This window comes from Protopterus annectens, chromosome 7.part0 (assembly GCF_019279795.1).
Source record: "Protopterus annectens isolate FY-2018-M chromosome 7.part0, PAN1.0, whole genome shotgun sequence".
NCBI classification, from domain to species: domain Eukaryota; kingdom Metazoa; phylum Chordata; order Ceratodontiformes; family Protopteridae; genus Protopterus; species Protopterus annectens.
Genome location: NC_056739.1, coordinates 772,278,393 through 772,301,684, shown reverse-complemented (window position 1 = coordinate 772,301,684; position 23,292 = coordinate 772,278,393).

The following is a 23,292-nucleotide window of genomic DNA, read 5'->3' as shown; positions in this document are numbered from 1 at the left end:
ATGGTAGAAGAAAAATAATTAAAATATTCACAGAATTGTATACTACAGTGCTCATTTAAGTATCTTCTAAGGGCTGCTGTTAAGCTTACACAGTTTGAAGTGGTTTCTTTTTCTAATCTAAAGGACCCCAAAGACATGGGCAAGGATTCACGATAACTCTTACATGGAGGCTGCAGTTAAACGGAGTGATGTCAGCATGCTTTGCATATTCATGAGAGCATGCTGAATCACATCTAAGTCTAACACGGTCCGTGTAAGACAGTAGGGGGTGTGTCCGTAGGCTGAGCCCTGCAAGCGGACATGCCCCCAGAAGTGTAAAAGTGCCCAAAGTAAGCACCCACAACAGAGTCCACGGAAATGTGAATAAACACAACACATGCCCCCACAGACTATGAACATAGAATATATATAAATGAACATGTTATATATTTTTTTTAAATTGTAAAGATGTTTAACCGTGAGTGCGCGTTATGCTGGCGTACCTGTAGTGCAGCTACAGTTAGCAGTCAGTGGGAAAGCATATAAGAACTAAATATGCAAAATAAGCCAGGAAGCAATAGCGTAGCAGTAGAGATGTTGGCTGAAGAGTAGGCATTCCTGGTTCGAGCCCCCACAACACCAATTTTTTTTTTCAAAATAAGCAGGAAACAAGTCCCTGACAAATATGTACACATAAAACCACAATTTATGTAAAATGTAATGAAATAGCCCATTTATACTGAAGACATGTGAGGTAACAAAAGAAGAAAAAATGCCAGATGTGCTCATAGCTGAGCTACAGTTTAACAGAGTGAGTGTATGTGCCTGTAGATGAGCAGTGGTTTAACTGGTGCAAAATGAGTGCCCGTAGCTGAGCAGTGGTCTAACACTCTAAATCTATGTGACCCTAACTGAGCTGAGCGTAATATGCATGCCGATAGCCAAATGAGGCTTAAACCAGCGTACCCCGTTTGCGCGGAGCTGCGCACCGCACAAACGAGCTAACCGACTGGCAACGTTGAGCAAGCCGTATCAAAACTGCCTTTACACAAACACACCCCTCAGCATGTCTAGACAGTCATGAAAAATAAAAAGCAGTGGCCAGATTCAAACCCAGGATACCATACACCATAGTCAAGGTACAGAACCACTAAGCCATGACAGCAGTACCTAGAAATGCAATAATAGCTAATATATAGGAATGAATACAAACTGGAACATGACAATGCAGGTTTACTGAAGTTGATACAATTCCAAAATGGCCAATCACAGATATGTGCGGGAAAAACGGACTATATAAGCCCCATAGATGGGAATACACAGCATAAACGATTGTAGAACTGACCTGCAGGCAGAATGACAGGAGTAGGAGAGGGTAGCTGCTTCCGAGCACAGAGGTGGGGTGTTGAGGAGTCCAGGTACATGGTCTGGCTCCTAGTCCATAATCATGAGGCCCAACTCATGCAGGGCCAGGTCCTCTGGGGAGCATACAGGGCCGAGGCGTGGGACCGGTTGGCTCATGATCTCACCAGTGCCACAGGGATTCCAAAGACTGGTGAGCAGGTCCGTCACCACCATGCGGACCTGAAGAGATGCAAGCAAGACCAACTTAACCTTTTGATCTAACGCCCCACTACTGAGTAAGTAACATTTAATTATGCATGTAAGAAATTAAACTAGCTGATATTATGGAGATGTGCATTCCAATATTACTTCATTTATATTACAGCTGCAGGTGTCCGTTCTGCGAACCGCAGAGCCTATGGTGATAGGCTGGTGCGGTTGCACCACCAGGCAGGTCAGTAATCCACTACCAGTAACTGAAGAAATACAAAAGTATGACAGTCAGCAAAAGAGTGCAGTGTAGTCAGTAAGGAATAAAATCTGCAAGTAACAGTGTGAAAGTGTATGCAAGTATTGCTTGATTACAAAAATGTGTTTCAGCCTGTAAGTTAAACCAAATAATGAAACTGTCTGACATATATTCTGAAATAAAAATGCCCTACCTGAAAGAAAATAGTACACAACCTGCAGCAGGCTGAAAAGTATAGCTGCAGAAGATGATGAAATCACATGTGTGAAATATATCCCTGTGGAAATACTGAAACATGACAGAAGTGAGACTGCTGGAAAGGATTGTAATAACTACTAGTAAAACATGTCAATAACGCCTAGAAGTACCATCCTGAATAGTAAAATGAAGGCAAGTGAGAGAGTGTGAGAAAGTGTCATGAACCCAGCAATACAGTAGTAATAACCCCTGAATAAAGTATACTGCAGTCAAGACAGAATGAAATGCATGTGAGATTCAAAACCAAACAGCAAAATCTGTTCAAAGTGTTGCTGCATCTGGAATGTTTATCCCAAAATCTGGATATGTTGCTCTCAGTCTGCAATATGCAGATAGGATGATTGTATGATATACCAAACATCCACACTTGTCTACAGCTATATAAAGCAAATGTAGCAGGATGATGTAGCTGAACAAAGCTAGATATGAATGTGTATGAAGAATCATAAAATGTATATTGATGTTGCAGTAACAGTCCTATCACCAAGTTGAAATAGTTATCATATAGGAAACTGTAGTTAGAACAGTAGTGTGTATATAACTGTAGCTATTAGAAATGTACAGCATATGTATTGTTATTCAAATGTGTTAATATTACTTTCTTTACCCCACCCTATAACCAAATATAACCCATTCCACGTGAAAATGGTATGTGCAATCACAATTAACACCCCTGGACGTTTGTCTGTTGGGTCATATATATTTGCATGTCCGTTGATGCATCTGCCCTGTTCATACATCCACACCTGATGGCCTGTTGCCATCAATTAACAATGCATGTTGTTGGACTGTGTATTTCTGTTCAAATTATGCATGTGTTATGTACGCTGTTCAATGGTGTGAATATCTGGGTGTTTGGTTAATGGGAATACTAATGCATGCTGTTACAACAAATTGTGAATGGTATTATATGTCACTAACCCAAACTGTCATGACATAATGCAAAACATAGGATGACAGGGAAGGCGGGTTCCAGCGGACCCACCTCTCCCACCTCAGCTGGCGAGTGCACCTGGCACTAGTGCCGAGTCCGGACCCTCCTCCGGTGGACCTGTGCCACCTGCCGGTGGAAGCGCTGCAGGGGATGGGGCTCACCCCCCCCCGTAAGTGTGGCCGGAGGAGAACCACTACACACCCTCCGTATCGTCCGGACTGTGGTGCGTAGGGAGATTCGGGACTCTGTTCTCGAGCCCCTACGCCAGCTCAAGGCACGGGTGGCGCAACTAACGGGCATGTCTGTTGCCCCGCCTACACAGCCCCCAGCACAGCCCCGTCCTGGGCAGTGAAGGAACAGTGGCAACTGCCTATGGTTGGGGATATCAGTTCCACTGTTGCCATCTGTGGGCTCATGGGCTCTGAATATCCAAACCTCCGTCCCCGTCAATTGCGTAACCCCCCCCACACGTGTCATACACCACCCCTGTATGCGTCTTGTTTGTCTTGTCTATTTACCTACCCAACCTACCTCCCCAGCTGTACCGACTTCCTTCACCTGACATACCGCTCTCACCTGAAAAAAAAAAAAAAAAAAGGGCACTCTGTACCCACAAAAAAATTATGCCCCATACATAGCTGCCCATTCCGCACACATGCCTGCTGGACATGGAACCTATCAATTACAATTGGCTGTACAACAAGTATTATTGTTGTCCTGACACCTCTCTCAGGGGTGGAAGGTTTCAAATGTCACACCAAATTACATACATATGCACAGCTGTTGCTGATGAAGAAATTGGCAGCTATGGGCCTTACCTACATCCCAAGCTTGTTTCCCTACTGTCTTACCCTCTTTGTGACCCCTTTTTCACCACTTTCCTGTCTCCCCATTTTCTTTTCTTTCAAAGAAGATAGCGTGGGTATGCGCAAGAGTAAGCACGTTTAAGCGGTTGTAAGCAGGTGTGCGCTTGTGTGCGTGGAGCTAAACGCCAGTGCGCATGCGTGAGCTCCGTGCAAACCAGCGCTAACCCTGTTACAACTGCTTAAAAGTGCCTTAGTCACTTTGATTGACAGGTCTTGTAGTCAGTTCAGAAGCAAAATAAAATCCCACTGGCAGTCCCGAACCTAGGACACAGTAGTCTGCATGACTTACCACTAAGCCATGACCATTATACAAGAACACTGTGCTAAAATAAATATATAATGTAATAGTAGGAATGAATGTAAAGGGAATATAGATGTGTAGTACACAAAGCATGCCATTTAAAATTACTATCAAAACTAGTGGATTTCCATAATAGTAGTGTGTGAACAGAAACAGCCATGCTAGTTGGAAGCTAGTAGGTAATAATGTCACTATAGCACCTTGCAAGCCACACACATACTCACAGCAGGATAATCACTGCCCATACCCCACAACCTCTTAAAGGAACACATCTGGACCAAGTAATAAAATATGTGGAGCAAAGGCCCAAAACCAGGGACACATTACAAATAATGTTACAACAAACGCAGACAGTTCAGAGAGTAACAGGGTCTGCACTTTGTGGGATGTTTGGAAGGGTATGAAGTCTGAAACTTGAATGTTTGTCACCATATTCTGACTTGAGCCCAGAGTGATTTGCCAGAAAAAGGTGTGCATGAGATATTAACCGAAATATGAGGCAGAAATGTGGACAACCTGCAAATATCTGTACACATGACGGGTCTGACACCACCATATTTGAATAGTTAAGAGCCTAGACATAGCAACAGTGAATGACTTACAGGGATGCCCCACAGACTCCATGTGAAATGTACAAACAGTAGGCAGAAAGGTGTAACACATGCAATGGTAACTATGGAGTCCTGAAAGTATTCACCACTTGCATGGCAGAAAAAGTGTAGTAATACATATGCTCATGCTAACCCACAGTCACAACTGCAGCATACCAGACATTTTAATGGGTGTACCCCACTGATATGTACCATTCCATGAGGCACATAACAGATGAACCTGAAAGTCTCTGGGGCCTGCTCAGCAGCATACTCAAATACCCTAATAGATGTCAAGGCCCACACCATGGCCAGACCACACTGCATGCTGTAACACCCTAGCAGATATAGCAAGCATTCCAAGGTGTGAATGTACATGGAAAATAGGAAAGCTACAGCAGCACACTACAGTCAGGACACCTAGCAGGCATACAAGTAGTGACTGTAAAGGGCAACTATTGAAGCCTTAGCAACAAAGTGCAAGCAAAAGTGAAAGGAATGCACACACACACACACACACACACACATTAACAGTAGTAGTAGTTGTAGGTGTCAGTGTACATACACAGTTAGTACAGGAAACTGGAGAAATGAATGGAGGAATGTTAATCTACAACACACCTGGAAATATGAGAGAGATACCAACCTTTACACTCACAGAACATTGTCCACAGCATAACAGCATGGTCCCTGCCCTTAAAATCTGAAAGGGCTACGCCTATCTCACATACCTTTTTATAGCACTGTTCTGAAATCACAGTGAGAACTGCAATCAGTACACAACTGGCTGCATGTAATTAGCAAATGCTGGCTAACAATTGGTGCAGAGACCATCACATGGGCATATGCAGATACCTACAAAAGTATGCTGTACTCCCAGTCCACACATGCAATACTTTCATTGCACCCTGAGAAGGATGTGAGAGACAGACAGACAGAGAGAGAGAGAGAGACAGAGACAGAGAAAACTGCAATTAAGCAGACACAAATTGTTCAGCAACAGTCACCTGAAAGCTGACAACTGGGAAGTGGAGCAGCAGGACAGAGAACCAGACGGCAACACAAGCAGCTGTGACAAACACAGGTAATGTAAAGTAATACTATAAAGGTCTACATACTGTGAACCCTCCATATGTGTCATTGGTCTGTATCCATATGTATATGAAGATGTGTAAAGGGCAGGGGACATACAGCAACTATCAGTGAAGGCTGTACATACATTTGTATGTGAGAGCATCTATGTGCACATATCAATGTTGGTTAACTGTAGGTTGTAGTGCCATGTACAAAGTAGGTTTCACAGTTATGTATGTTTAGCAGTATGTTAGTGTGTGTATACAGTATGGCAGACAAACATGTTGATATACCTGTCTAACATATGGATACGCATGTATGTCAACATATGTATGTGTGTATATATATTATATATATATATATATATATATATATATATATATATATATATATGATATGCATATATGTATACATACATAGAGAGAGAGATGTAGGAATACATAGACAGATGTGGATAGAATACTGTACAAACATATATATGTAATGCACACATACAGATATAGATATATGTAGATACATATACATAGACAGACTGATCTGACTATCTACAGGTATGACTGTATATGACGACCTTCAACACACCCTGTCCCACCCCCTCTGTCACTGTCACCCCCTCTGTGCCCCCCGCGACAGCTATAGCAATATATGTACATCAATATATATATGTGTATATGTATACAGACATATATATATATATATATATATATATATATATATATATATACATATAGATATATCTATATACATATATATATATATATATATATATATATATATATATATATATATATATAGAGAAAGAGAGAGAGAGATGTATATAAATTCTGAGTGAGGCACATGTGTACAGATGTATTGCAATAGGTGCCTGGTGACAAAGGCATGGAGTGAACACCAGTGTCAAAACCGGAGTACCATACCACATTCCAAATCACCTACACCAGTAACCACCAAATATGTGATTGGCTGCCCACCACTGCATGTGTCAGGGGTGAACAGGGTCATAAATGTGTACAATAGTGGCCCCAATGATATTCACAGTGGCACACTATCCCTGGAATACCTGCACATGGTATGTGTCAGCGAACATGGTGTGTCAGCTATGGACATGTAGGTCGGTGTACCCCTCCACACCACATAATGGATGCCATGGTATGGACCTCACATGACAGCTACAGATATGGAGAAGGACACAGTGACATGTACAACACTGTAACAATGCACTCAAACACATTACCAATGCACAGTGACTGACAACACCACAGAGTACACATATACTACCCACATAGAGGTTACCACTCCCGGATTTACATATGTAAGTTACACCCATGACAGATGTCCAACAACCATAGTAACACCTCACACCATCCACAACCTAAATGACTGCTGTGTGTCGTCTGTGCCACTGCAATAGAGTGCACATGTGGAGGTAAAAGTTCCTACCCACAGATAAGACATACCCTGCAATAAACCACACAGTGTTAAGAAGCAAGACTCCCCATGAGTACATGTCACACATACCCCTGCTGAATGTTAGTCAGACAGGTAATATGCCATATGAGTCACCCTGTGTAACTGTGTGACAGCAGCAGGTACCATCACACCACATGTGTCACAATGGTCAGGGTAGCAGAACAGTACGCTGCTGTAGTCCCAGGGGCAATAGCATATTGTATAGTATTGTATTGTAATGTAATGTATTGTGTTGTATTGTATTGGTATGTTGAGGTGCCTCCTTCATGGAGTGGAACCACTGCTGCTGTGCACCAGTGTACAGGTACATATCCTGTAGTCAGGCTAGTGTTATATAGCACTTCTATATGTGTGTTTAGCTCCTGTCAGAGTTTATGTAGCATGCAACTGGGGATGCCATCAGGTCCCATTCATGTTGTGTATTCTGCTGTCCTGAGGGTGGCTCTCACCTGGACATCTGTGATGACAGGGAGGTTACAGTCAGCTGGGATAACTATGTCTTATTTTGTGGGAGAGGGCGGGATGACACCTGCACTGAACCTGTCTGCCACAATGTTGTCAATATCTGTGGTGTCAGTGAAATATGTGTTGTTGTGTACTAACTATGGGCATAGAGGATGGATCCTGACCAGGTTGCTAACATAACTGAAGAAGGCCTTCTGGTTATCTGTAGTGTCCCTCTTGATTTCCCTCTCAAAGTTGCCCATGGATGTTTGTATGATGGAAAATAGATCCTTACTAGTGCTGCTCAGACATGCCCTCCCTTTATGGAATTATGCTCTGTCTTGCAGTAGCTTCCATCTTCTGTAATACAATCTGTCTATGGCTGGGGTCCACCAGACAGGATACTGTCCCTTTGTGGAGAGTGTCTTGGTCATATATGGGATTGCATGATCCATGCATTCTCGGAGATGTCTGTAGAAAGCAATTGTGTAGGGGTCAGCATTGTGGGTTGTATCTGCCACTGGCCCAGTGGGCTGAAAGGATACCATGTCACTGTTACAAAGTGTAAAGTTTGCATCTGTAATGTTATTCACTATAGTCGTTTGTGCTGGTGGTGGAGGTGGGATATGTATATCCAGGGCAATCAGTGTGTGGTCATCTCACAGTAGTTGATGATGTAGGCCATACAGTACCTAGATACAAACCCCCAGAGTGAGGAGGTGCTCTTGACCTGAATCAGTGTTCTGACTGCTGGGGTTTGGTAGTATGTCATATGGAGTGTGCCAGGTACTGTTGCACAGTTGCTGGCTGAGCAGTGATACCTGGCCATTTACATGTGTATCCACCAATAGACAGACAGATGCTACATATGTGAGATGTGTTGTATCATAACAGTCGAGTAGCATGTGTAGTATGTGTGCCAAATTCTGCTGACATATATTGCTGATATCAGGTTATTTTCTTTCTCAGGTACATGGCCCACCCGCGGAATCCCACTTACTCCACAGCTGATGATGAGGAGATACACCAGAGCCTGGTGCGGGATTATGCAATACTCTTTTCCTGCACCAGCAGGAGAGGGCTGCACTGTGGCAAGACCTTGTCCGTTGGGTAAATGACATAGGCATGCATAATAGGACATATGAGCAGGTACGACATCACTGCAGTGATTTAATCAGACATGTCCGTCAGCTTGCATCGGATATCCACAGGCAACAGGTCGCCACAGGTGGTGGGGTGGCTACACATCCCCCACTCACCAGACTGGAGGGACTACTCATGAGTGTAGTGGCTCCAGTCTGCCAGCAACAACAACAGCAGCAGACATGCATTATGATGGAGGCTGGAGCCATGCAGCTGCAAGACAGTGAACGTGCAGGTAATATGCCATATGTATATTTGACTGTTGTGTACACTGGTAGTTAATGCATGTGTGAGGTGTGTCCTTGGTTTGTAGCTGTCACCATAGTATTTAATATGCAAGTGTGATATCCTCAATATTAGCAGCTGACCTGTGAAAGGCAACTGTTGTACTACTGACCTGTATCATACTCAGTAACAATGGCACAGTTGTGCCCACTGACATTAGTTTCCTCACGTCTGCAGGTCCCTCTGGTATGACAGCAATGCAGCCTATCCATGCTGGTGAGTGTGTATTAACAATTCCTGTATTAGTCTTGATAGTACTATTTGACTCACTTAGTAGTGTTCTTTGTATGCATGTAGGTGTGTCTGTGTCTGTGTATTGATATCATGCATACTGTGTACTGTACAATTGTGTGAAACTGTGTGCATGTGTGCATGTGTACATGTGTGCACCTGTGCATGTGTGCATGTGTGCACCTGTGCATGTGTACATGTGTGCACCTGTGCATGTGCACATGTGTGCACCTGTGCATGTGTGCACCTGCGCATGTGTGCACCTGCGCATGTGTGCATGTGTGCACCTGTGCATGTGTACATGTGTGCACCTGTGCATGTGTGCACCTGTGCACGTGTGCATGTGTGCACCTGTGCATGTGTGAATGTGTGCATGTGTGCATCACTGGTAATGTGTAGACATTGTAAACTGTGTTTCCTGTTTCCCTCCCACAGGTTCTGGTGCTGCTCTGGTGTCATGTAGCAGGGAACCTGAATCAGGTGCCATGGGTACTGATAATGATGACATCTGTGTAATGGCACATGAAGGTATGCCAGGGTCCGCTATTGGTCAGCCGATTGACAGTACACAGCTGTCGACCCCATCAATGCGCACAGTTATCCTGCCAATACACCCTTTGTCACCAATGTCCCTAGGTGATGGACAGCATACAGTGGGCATTGACCAGGGTAATGTGGTATCTGTGGCACATGCCTCCCCACACAGCAGCCATGGGCATGGCCCAGAGATGGTACCACACAGACAGATGTCCAGGGTTCTCGTGGGAGCATCCGTGGGTGTACTGCCCCTGTCAGACATGCCCACAGAGGTCTTACAACCTCAGCTATGTTTCGGGCTGTCATGCAGGCACAGTCACGTATGGAACGGTACACCAGACAGGGTCTGAGGGAGCTGACAGCATGTCGCACAGCCATGACTGACAGTATGCGTGACATTGCGGCTGCCATCCGTGATTTCACCGATGTCATAGACAGACGTTGTGGGGACATATCAGACCGGTTCCACAACTACATGTCCATGAGCCAGGGTGATGGTGGGCGGTTGAGGCGTCGACGTGGCAATATGCCAGCAACAGCAACAGCTGGCAGTTGTCGTGGACAACAGGGCCGCAGCCGCCCCCGTAGTGCCAGCAGCAGCCCCAGCAATGCTGGGTCTGTGCTGTCATCAGACCGCCCCAGGAGACCACGTGCACGTGGCTCTGGCCAGGCTCGACAGGGATCTGTGTCTAGTCAACGAACACCTGCTTCTGATGACAGTACCCAGTCTGGGTTGGTACCGGATACGGTCCGTAGCACCCCTACAAGGCACAGGTACCGTGTCCGTGGCCAGAGACACTGATCTGTATGACCTGGCAGGTACAGTCTGTGGCTGTCCACAAACACCAGTATATGGCAGCCATGAGGTGGAACTGTATGCATCCATACACACACATGCAAATTGACAACACCTAGGGCTACCGCATACACGCACACACTGCATCAACATTGCCCCTCCTTCTACTGCTGTCCTCCACCAACACACATACACATACATGTCAATCGGTGGTATTGGTGGCTGACTCAGGCATACCAAGTTCACACCCTGTGCATATGATGAAACTGTGCCACCTCCTGCAATCTGTAACAACTGTACAGGTACAGGTTAATATGTTGCTGATGCACAGGGTGACCACATAGATGTGTAGTAATAGTATCATGTTGTTAACAGTACTGTGTGCTGAATTAATTGTGGGTATATCACAGCATGCCTGATGCAGTAAGTGTGTGATTGTCATGTACTGTTGTCTACACCCATGGTAAGTACCATAGTGTATCATCTGCACATGTTGGCATACTGGTGGTAATGATGTCAACAGAAGGCTACATACATAGGTAGCACAGGGGATAAGGTAATGAATGTAGTAATACGCAATGATGGACATGTAAATTGCAAGTGGCATGTTGCCCACACTGGACTCTGCAATGCAGATGTTTGAGGATGTTGATATGTGTACAGTACTACACGACTGGTACAGGACACACAGGAGCACCCTAGCACTGCATGCTCACATCTCATTCAATGCTAGACAGCCCCAACACACAAAACTAACTGTCACAGGAGGGAGAGTCCCCATATATGTCAGGGATACTGTGGTGGCAGGCCGGGTAGCATACATCCTACTAAGTATGGAACCACTGAGTGAAGGCTCAGTGTCTGTTATTTGACATGTGTATTACTGCAGGTATGAGCACATGGGTTTCCATCCAGTTATTGTACATCCTGACAGTACATGGTCTGTACACTTGTGTGCACTGAGACTGGACCCTAGCCATCTGACCCGTGCATTTCCATGTACATGTGCATAGTGCCTGCATATTTGCAGCGTTACCTACTGGAACTGGTACAGCTTGTTTGTTGTACAATAGACTACATGCAGCCCTGTTTTGTAGCTTTGTTTGCATGCATGTTTGCTTGCAATTACCCTGGAATACTGATTACACCTGCAATGCATAGTTATAGAGCTTCTGTGGACTCCTAGTGCCATCTGCATAGCTTAATATATATGTATGTCCATGTCCCACTTGACAGGATGTCACTGTTTGTCCTGTTCACATGTACATTGCCTGTGACACAGTGCATATGACTTACCTGGCATGTGTCCACGTGAGCAGTCATATATGCTACTGCTAACTAATCACAGGCACTACACCTTCACATATTCATCTTCTGTTGAACTGCCTGCTTCGCTAGGGATGGCCTGCACCTGTCACCCCTGGGCTTCAGATATTGGCAAAGGCTCTTGCTACCCTCATAGTGCCTATGTTAAGGAAGGCTCAAATGACAAACCCACCTTCAGAGGTATCACAAGGGATAAGAAACTAAGAGTAATGCTACCCAACACCAGAGGTCTAAACCTCCAGATGCATGCACCCAAAACTCTCCTTGGCATGGAGAACATCGATATCTGTGCAGTAACAGATGCCTGGTTCAGGGCTGAGAGCACACCAGCACTACCAGGTTTAACCTGGTTGATTTCTTTGAAACAGTCACCAAGGCCATTGATGAGGGGAAGGTGGTTCACACAGCCTACCTGGACCTCGCAAAAGCCTTCACAACAATACCCCACTTGGGCATTCTAGAGAAGCTCACCAGCTTAAATATAAGCCCCTATGTCACTAGATGGATTGCACAGTGGCTCATGGACAGAACCCACATGGTTAGAATTGCTGGAGCCATGCCAGACTCCAAACCAGTTACGAGTTGTGTCCCACAAGGCTCAGTCCTGGGACCTCTCTTGTTTGGTATATATTTATTGGAGGTACAGGCCAACACGGACGGACTGTGGCTGACCAAATATGCAGATGACTGCGAACTGGCCACCATAACTGACTCTCCAGCCGACACAAGCATCTTCCAAAGGGGCATCACAGAAACAGACAACTTGTGCCAGAGCCATGGCCTTCAGCCAAACAGTGTTTAGAAAGGGAAATGTGCATCCTGTAGTCTGTTCACCTAGTTGCCAAAAGGGACATTTTCTTCACACAGAATTGCACACATACTAACCCCCCTCAGCCAAGCACACACACTTCCAATTTGCAGGAGTCAAACCCCTACCTAACTATATTATGACACTTGAGACGGACGCATTAGCGGAACATGCTAGTTGTATTACTGGGAGGTTTATCTTCTCCTGCTATACTTATAGAGTGCTGACATCATCGGTGTTTAGAAAGGGGAATGTGCATCCTGTAGTGTGTTTTCCTAGTTGCCAAAAGGGGCATTTCTTTCCCACAGACTTACACACACACCAACCCCACTCATTCACACACACTGAGCATTTGCAGGATTCAAACCCCTACCTAACTATGTTATGACATTTGTGATGGACGCATTAGCAGAGCGCGCTATTCGCATTACTGGGAGGTTTCTTTTCTCCTGCTGTACTTATAGGGTGCTGACATCATCAGTGTTTAGAAAGGGGAATGTGCATCCTGTAGTGTGTTTTCCTAGTTGCCAAAAGGGACATTTCTCTCCCACAGACTTACACACACACCAACCCCACTCATTCACACACACACACACTAAGCATTTGCAGGATTCAAACCCCTACCTAACTATGTTATGACACTTGTAACGGACGAATTAGCAGAGCGTGCTGTTTGCCTTCCTGGAAGGTTTCTTTTCTCCTGCTGTACTTATAGGGTGCTGACATCATCGGTGTTTAGAAAGGGGAATGCGCATCCTGTGGGGAGGCAGACCCCAAGCACACTCTGGCTAAGCTGTCATTCCCTAGGGCAAACAGCCTAGTGTTGACCTCTACACCCATATGTTTAATTGTCAAATGCACATTATTTGTTGCTGATAGACTGTTTGCACATCTTTATTGCCATAGCATTCCCTGTTTGTATGAACAACTTGTGCATCTGTGTTAGATGTTTGCATATGGGAGGGATCCACTATATCATGTATGTCTCTGTAGTCATTTAACTGTGTGCACTGGGCAGACTGCTGTAATGTGGTTGGTTCCTGGAATAACACGTAGAAATACCAGATATGTGTGTCCAAATGCTAAACTGAGATTTGGCCTAAGTGTGTGAGCATGCCCAGTTCAGCCTTCCCATGGCATGTTGTCTGACATATGCCTCATTTATCAAAGTGTGTGAGCATGCCCAGTGTGAGCATTCCATATGTTGGACTCTGCAGCCCACCACATTTGTGGATGAGTGTGAACTTCAACAAATATCACCCGTTTATGGTTGTGTGTTGTGTGTCATGTTGTGTAGTTACTGTACAACTGCTTTGTGTGTGAACACAACAGGATTATACTGTGCCTGCAGTGTTTGCATGGGATACTTTGCATACAGTTGTCAACATCCTTTCACACTGACCTAACACTGTAGTACTGTATAGTGTACTGGTAGTACTTTGACTGTGGTGGACAGTATCCTGGGCTTTAGTGCTATCACTGCTTTACATTTCGATAGTGAGCACAACAGCCTGGTTAGGGGCCAGTTGTGTACATCTGACCATGTTGCATTCTGTTCAGATATGAACTACTTAAACCAGGCTTGTCCAACATTGGTAGTGTATTTCACAACATAGGTGTACATTTGCAAACACTAGCGATGTGCCCTAGTCCATGTCTAATGCTAGTTGGAGAGTGTGTTTGTCCTTCAACACACATTGTAAGTGGAGTTTGCCATGACATGTATCATGGTTAGTATACTGTGCCTCTGTCTACCTGTGACATGGCAGTGATACCCAGGATAAAGCTACCATCTCCCATCCACTCATCAAGATTCCTATTGAGGAAGATTGATAAGTGACTCTATGGGTAGCCTGTACTGGGAGTTCACTCATGGGTGGGGGTGGCTTCTGTGTTATGGATCATGTGCTTCTGTGTTATGGATCATGCAATACAGCTTGTCCTATGTAAGTCAGTGCTGGGGTTCAGGTCTCTCATGTGCATAGTCCACTGCCATTCAGATTGTACAAGGTGCAGCATGTTTATTGATACCAGCAACACAGGCAACACATGGCATCTGTGCAAGCTCTTTGATACTCCTGGTGAGGTACTGTTGGGGACTTTACGGTTGATGGAGGTGTCTGCTGAGGTACATCCCACAGGGGCTATTGTAGTCAATTGTACCGCTGATGAAGGATGACTGCAGAGCCACAATGACCTCCCCTTATCTAGATCTGACAACCTTCATGATTAGGTGGGTATATGGTATGTTTCTGTAAATACTACAGCACATGTTTGTCCAATGCAGGATATCTATCACCTTGTGTCCCCAGGTCTCTCATCACATGTTAACTACATAATGGGTTAACACCTATGTAGTAATTGGTGGGCACTTACTGCATATCCACAGGGGTTGACTATACACTTTTCTGCAATTAGCTTGCTGACATGGCTATGGCACCAGTTGTCTGTTTCTATGTGGCCCTTTTGTGGGATGCTTGTGTCAGCTGGTGGATCATATGTGGTGAGCAGTTTGTAGTCCTCTGCAAACATGTTCAGACACAGTCCTTCCATGTTTGCCTGTACCTATGGGACATATATACCAGATGAGGGAGATCCCAGGACCAAGCCTTGTGGGATGCCAGTTATATCTGGTTTGTAGTCTGACATGGCTGCAGCATGTCTGACCATGTCTGTTCTGTCCTTGGTCTGGTTTGCAACCCCTCTACTGACATAGGGGTTTATATTTAAGCTGGTGAGCTTATCTATAACGAACACATAGGGTATTGTATAGAAGCCTTTGCAAGGTCCAGCTACACTGTGTGGACCACATTGCCCTCATCAATGACCTTAATGACTGTTTCAATTGAGTCAAACATGTTTAGGGGCAGGATCTGCACCTAAGAAAGCCACACTGGGTAGGGTCCAGTGTCAGTAGGTCCCCAATATCTTTATGTCTGTGGTACATACTGATCCTTTCCATAGCTGTGCAGACCGAGCTTCTCAGGATTCTGGGGTAGTAGTTTTCAGTATCCATTCAGGCAACACCTTTGTTGAGAAGGACCACTGTTGTTGTACACTGCTCTTTGGGTACATATTCTGTGGTAAGGCTGACATTGAGCAGTAGTGTGATTTGGCATTCCATTCATCTTGGAGTCCATGTTGCACTAAGCCCAGGACACCATCTCATACCATTGCTGCTGTGTGTTTTGCTTTGTAGATGCTGGCTGTTACCTCAGCATCTGCAATGCCAGGGGGCCAGCAGTCTGCTGGGATATATATTCTGTATTCGGGGTTTGCACTGCACCTGTCAGGATGTATGTTGGCAATATGTGTGTGTGTTTGTGATATTTGTGTGATTCAGAGCATATCTGTGAATTCCCAACATGGTTCCTACCATCAGTTGTGAAAGCCTTGGGATTATCCTTAGTGTCCTGTACAATTTGTATCTTCATAGGTTCATAGGTTCATACTAGGCTATCCACCCTAGGGCATTTGTTAGCCTAGCCAAAGTGTGTGTGGCTTTTGCCACCCCTTGCTATGTGAATATTATGGCCATTTATGATTTGCTTTGCTGTGCCTCTGTCTGGACATGACACAGTGAAGACCCCCAGTGTAACTCTACAATCATCCATCCACTTGGCAAGATTCCTGTTGAAGAGTGTCAGTGAGGGGCTCTGCCTAACATGGAGTGGGATTCTGGTCCAGGGTGTGGGGAGCCTCTGGATTATGTATCTGTCCCACCAGCACATCCTATTTCATTATTTGTTGAGGTTGACATCTCTCACTCTCACAGCTCCGATGGCTTTGAGTTTTCTGGGGTGGAGCATGTCCATTACTCCTGTGTTGGGCATGGCCTTCTACAACAGGCATGTAATTCCTCTGTGTAGGTAGTATGTGACTGCATTCAGCTGGGGTGTCTACAGCCAGGCAGCATATGACATATATTTGAGACCCTTTATCCTCTTGGTGAGGTACCTTTGAAGTCTTTCTAACTGCTGCAGGGGTCAGGTAAGGTACATCCCATATGAGGCATTGTACTAGATTATGGGTGTGATAAGGGAACAGTATAGGGGCACAATGACCTCTGTTGACGTAGATGTGAATCCTTTCCTGATACGGTGTCAAATGTAGACAGTCTTCCTAGCCACATTGGCAATGTGGGTGTCACATAACAGGTTACTGTCCACTTGTGTCCCTAGGTCCCTGGTTACTCCTTCCATACATAATGGTTTACCACCTATGTGGTAATTTGTGGTACCTTGTTTGGTATTTGGTGGGACATTCATACTGTCCAGTGTCTTCAGGACAGCTGGGTGGGGTTCCTGTGTGTGAGAGTGTGGTCTGTAGCATGCTACAGACTGTACAGAGGTCTTGCCTACAGTTAGTTGCACATGGGTGGACTCCAATGCCTTGTGCATTGTCAGTTACCTGGACGTATGGGTGTCTGTGCTGAATATGGATACTCACCCTCCTTTTATGTTTTGTTCCAGGTTTTGGGGCCATGACACATGATATGTGGTATAACCTGGTAGTGCTGGTGTGCTGTCAGGAGGCTTGCAGCAGGTTTCTGTCATTGCACAGACATCGATGTTCTCCATACTGGGGATGGCCTTGGGAGCATGCATATTGGGGTTTACACATCTGGCATTGGTCAGCATTACCCTTATGTTTCTTTCCACTTATGTTTTCTAGGGTGGTGGGTCAGTCTTTTCGGCCTTGCATACAAAAGGCTCTATGGAGGTGGCAAAGGCCTTATCCAATATCCAGATGCCCAGGGGTAACAGGTGCAAGCCATCCCAAGAACAGCTGCGTGGCTTGTCAAGCATGACATCCCAAGCAGACAGACATTGGATCCCCTTGGAATGACACCAGTAAGTGTGCCACTTGCTATGACTGATCATTCCGTGTTTGTACTGTGGCATTATTCTTGGTAAGGGTAGGATGCTGCAAACGGTAAGTGTCATACCGGCCTGGACTACATAATCAGAGAGCTCATCTATGTCTCTTTTCAGGTAGTCTAGGGAGGTACATCTCAGGTCATTCACACCAGCATGGACTATGACTGCATCATATTTCTACTTGCTTTGGAGTGACCTGCATACTTCTGTTATGTGGCGTATTGTGGCAGCCTACAGGCAGCTTACTGTACCCTTTCCCTTGTTCAGTCTGGTGTGTGGGACAGCAGTGTGTCTGACTATGGAGTCACCTATTACAACTGTATCAGGCATGTTGTTTCTCCTTCTGGCCTGTGACTGTTTGGCACACCAGCTTTGTGTACTATGTGTTGCATGTGCTATGTTTGGAGGTTGTTGGATTGGGTGTCCGCTTTAGAGGCCTCTGTTGGTGTGCTGTGTTTGTAATTTGTGCCTCCGGGAATGTTTTTCTGTGTTTATGTGTTTGGTTTGCAGTTGTGATAGGTCTATGTGGGACTGTTTGTGGTGTGTGTGGTTACCTTCTCCTCCTGACTAGTTTTGGGGGTACTGAGTTGAGGGAGCTCAGCCTCCAGTTTGGATAGATGGTTGCATCTCTCACATATATTTGTATTTTTTGGGTGGAGTTGGGGGTTGTCTGTGTACTTGGGGCAGGTGTAACATTGCCTCAGGATTCACAGATTCAACTTGTTGTGGCTGGCCTTAGTGGACTGTATGTGTGGACAGATTTTATTGCCATACTATTGATCAGTGATTACTTCATTGTTTATGTTTGCTCTATCATGTAGTAGCTTCCTCATTCTCTTGCATGGTTTGGTTATGGCTGGTGTCCACCATGCCAGATGCCTGCATGTATGGCATTGTGTCTTGTTTTAATTTAGGATTGCATAATCCAAGCATTCCTGGCAGTGTTCATGGAATGGCTGTATTACAGGTTCTGAGGTGTGGCCCATATTTTGCACCTGCACAGGACCTTTAATGGATTCCACATCAGTTTGGAGGAGTGCAAATATTGCTTTACACATGTTTTCCACTGTGGTTTTCTGGCCAGGGACTGTGGTCAGGATTTGTATATCCAGTGTGATTACTCTATGGTCTGGTTTTACCAGTGAGCAATACACTTCTCATCTTGCCATCCAGTACCCATGTTGCTGATTATCACATCCAGTATGCTTACCCCTCTTGTGGGAGTGGTACGTTGTTCCTGGACCTTTTGGTTTATGGATTCTATGAACTTTTGTCCTACAGTGTTGGAGCTAGTATAATGCTCCCAGTCTATGTCTGGGTATTTTCAGTCACCCAATATAATGTGGTTTGGAGGACTTGATATATTCATGTATTCCAGCATAGGCCAAGTGTAGTTCCTGGTGTTGGGACAGTAGTCTGTAGCAGGCTATAAACTGGGGGGGGGGCAGTTTTATCCACTGTTACTTGACCATGGCTAGTCCATGCTGCTTTTTGTTGTGGTACCAACATGGGGGTGTGGTTATCCTTGACAATTCTTGCTAGTCACCCTCCTTTTGTAGCTTGTTCCATGTTTTGAGGCTGTACAGCACAGTATGAGGTGTAACCTGGTAGTGTTAGGGTGCTGTTGTGAGCCTTGACTCAGTTTTCTGTTACAGCAGATATCAACATTCTCCATACTGGGTGAGTTTAGACTGCATGCATCTTGCTGTTTTGACTTATCCCTTATCTTATTCTTATCCCTTCTGATACCTATGGAGATAGGTTTGTGTTTTGAGCCTTACCTATTCAGGGCACACTGTGGGTAACAACAGCCTTTGCCAGTATCCATACGGCCTGCACTGATAGGTGCATGCCAGTCCTAGCAGGTGGAGCATCATGTCATGCTCAGCATGTCATCCCAGACTGGCACACATTGGATCCCCTTTGACTAACTGCGATACTTCAGTCAATTATTGCACTTGATCATCTCAATGTCATATTGTGGCATGATGCTTGGTGAGGGTAGGATGTTAGTCAGGGTCCTCAGGTGTGCATATAGTACATGGTGCTACATTACTTAACACATAGCATTCATGCCTCAGGTGGTGCTGCAGGGCTGCCTCTGTCGGATGCGCATATTACACTTCCCTGTACATGTTTGTGAGCAGGTCATGTCATTGTAGGCATCCATGTTATTTGAGTGAGTCAGAGGGGGTGTCATTCCCAGGGTTCCTACTGAGCCAGTGTATGTGCTATGCGTTGCCTCTTTGCCAAGGCCAGGGCATACTGGGCACGCCTCCTTCTGCCTACTGGGGCAGGCTCAGGTTGTTCCTCCTCCGAGTCACGCTCTGCCTGTGATGGCCTTGGCAATGGTGGGGGGCTGTTTGGCCCAGCCCTATGCTGGTCCTGCTGCAGCAGTTTTCACAAGATCATATTATGTAGCATAGCACATACCATGGCAATTTGGGTACATGTAGTTGGTGTGTACTGCAAGGCTCCACCAGATGTGTCCAGACACCGGAACCGTGACTTGAGCAGCCCAAACACACGCTCTATTACATTACGTGTTTGTGCGTGTGCCTCATTATGGCATTCCTGTTCAGGTGTGTGTGCGTTTCTGATGGGTGTCATCAGCCATGGCTCCAGTGCATAACCTGCATCCCCCACTAGGTGTCCGTGCGGGATGTCCCCATTGGCAAATGTCTGGTACAGCTGCGTCAAATGCCAGATGTGGGAATCATGGTAGCTCCCAGGACAGCCAGCACACACATTCATTATTATGCCCTGGGCATCACACACGACCTGGCAGTTGATGGAGGGAAGCCCTTGCAGTTGGTGTATGCCCTACCCGCTCACCGGCTGGTGCTTTGATGCGTATGTGCGTGCAGTCTATTGCACCCACTACCTCAGGGTATTCCGCTATTTGCTGGAAGAGACGATATTGCTGGCCAATACCTCACGGGCATTGGGGAAATATACATGATCACCGACATGTGCTGACATGGCATCCAGGAACTGGTGCAGTACCCTGGAGGCTGATGCCTGTGATATCCCCATCATATCACCAGTTGGTCTCTGGAAGGTACCTGTTGCTAGTATTCTTAGGCCAACACATACCTTGGTTTCTACTGGGATGGGTTCCCTCTGTTGGTTCTGTGTGTGAGGCGTGGCCTGCACAGCTCCACTATTTGCTGCAGGAGGTCTCTGTCCACTCTATAGTGCTCTACTATCTCCAGCTCATGTAACCCATGGTAGGTGACCCTGGGCCTGTACACTCTTCTCCGTCTCCTCACTGTGGGTTGTCTGGCACCATCTGCATTGTCACCACCCTCAGCAAGTCGCCTATGTCTCATTATGACAGCTATGGCAGCCCCTAACATTTCTGCTCTGAGTTCAGCTTTTCAGTTTTCACTTCTAATAACTTAACTCCTGTCTTGCAGTGTCTCTTGAGAGAAACATCCTGCACTGCTGTTTGCAGAGTTTTAAGTTCTGGGCTGGGCTACTATTCTGCCTGTGTAATTGCCTGCTTCTAATTGTTTTCACCTGCTAGCTCCAGCAGTATTCCCTGCTAGCTTCCTATTAAATCTGTTGCTTCCTTTTTCCTTTCTGTTTCCTCAGGGAGGAGCCGTGTGCAGACCAGCAGAAACACGCTCACAGTGGCTTACACGCGCGCACACATGCTTACACGGTTCAGAATCTGCTTATTCGGGTTAAAACGCGTGCACGCCCGTGCAAACAGTGTTAAACATCTCCTAACACGCTCCCACATGCTCAGTCTGCCTTACACACGCCAGACACTGCCTTTCGCGCTTCATGGCGCGCACGCGCATGCTTCAGCAAGAAACTTTGGTGTAGGCAACAGTATACACCTTCCATTTCTTGACTTTCTCATGCTTATTTAGTGGCACACCTCTTTCCATGATATCTGTCTGACATCTGTCATGTAACTCTGACCTCCAATGAACTGCATTTCTTTCTACCATTCCCCCCTGTGATGTCACCTATCTCCTACTCTGTTCCTCCCCCTTCTGTAACTCTTACACTACTCAGACTGTGCTCATTTGCTATGTGACAGTGGAATTCAGTATCCTAACACTCATTTGCATCAGATTGCCTACTAATGCTTAGTTACATCTCTTAGACTCAGCTTCCCCCCTTAGCAACCACTACACGGTGGCCATGTTGGTTTTGGTCTGCTGGTCCCTGCATTGACATTACATGTATTGCATAAAACCCACATTTGTGGGTTTACAACCGTCATTTTTATGTATTATGCAGCGCAGCCCATTTGTGCGGGGCTGCGCTGGGTTTAAACATCGGCCACATATTTGGCCATTGGCATGCTGCCTGACACATATGCACCCTTTATTTGGAGCTGACATGGCTCCATTGCGGTTTTTGCAGAAACGTACTCAGTTGTCAACTGAGTACATTTCTGCAGCTAAAACGGCTCTTACACGGGCAGTTCTGGGCTTCCTGGATCGCTAATCATCCTCATTTGCATGCTATTCGGCTGCAAGTGAGGTGATTAGCTTATCCACGCCCACTCCGTGTATGAGCCGTTTTAGCTTGTCTCTTACACGGACTTTGGGCTGTTCCTGGATCGCGAAGGCTGCATGGAGTCTTACACTACTCTTAGACTCCGTGCAAGCCTTCATGAATCCGGCCCATGCTGTGTGTGAACTAGTGATTCTGCAGATTACCTGTAGGAGTGTACATAGTATGTGAGTGACTGTGGCATCCCTGACAAGGATTAATTTCTTTGCATTATGCCACTTACTGTAGGGATAAGCTTTAATGCTTCCATGACCCTTAGAATAAATTTATGAATGAATGAGTGAATGAATGAACGAAAGAACTTTTCTTACAATAACATAGAATACTTGGTATTTCACTTAATTATTTTTTGTTCACTTGTTAGGTCCCAGTGTATGTGATCTTCAAAAGTCCTGGATACAAAAATAGACAATCACAAACCAAAACACACAATATTGCTGTAACCCAACAGGCAGCACAGCAGAATAAACTAAAACTAAATTTATTAAAATAAGTGCTTTCATCTCAAACAATATAAGACTTCTTCAGATGAATTTAATGACAAACAGACCTAGACAATCACATGATACTTTTCTGTCAAAAAATTAAAAGTGATAGCCCTTCAAGCAAATATAAATATATAAGTTGAGTTTTGGAGAAATTCACACAAATATTGTAAAAAACATTAATTAAAAAAAAAAAAATATATATATATATATATATATATATATATATATATATATATATATATATATAGCCACACACACACACACAAGTATGACCTATAATACGCTTTTAATTTCAATAAAGAAGAGATAGAAACTGTCCCATTAATGCCAGGGAAACACCCTGCATTCAAACAGAGTTGCCAGATAAGCTCCCTTTTTTCTAATTTCAAACCCCAAGAGCCACCTCTAAAACTTTTTGTCACTTGTTCAACTACAAAAAAATTTACAAAAATGAGATGGAAATGCTTTAACATGCTTAACAACAGCATTAGCAATACTACCATTCTTGGTATCATGTAAATGTCCATATATTC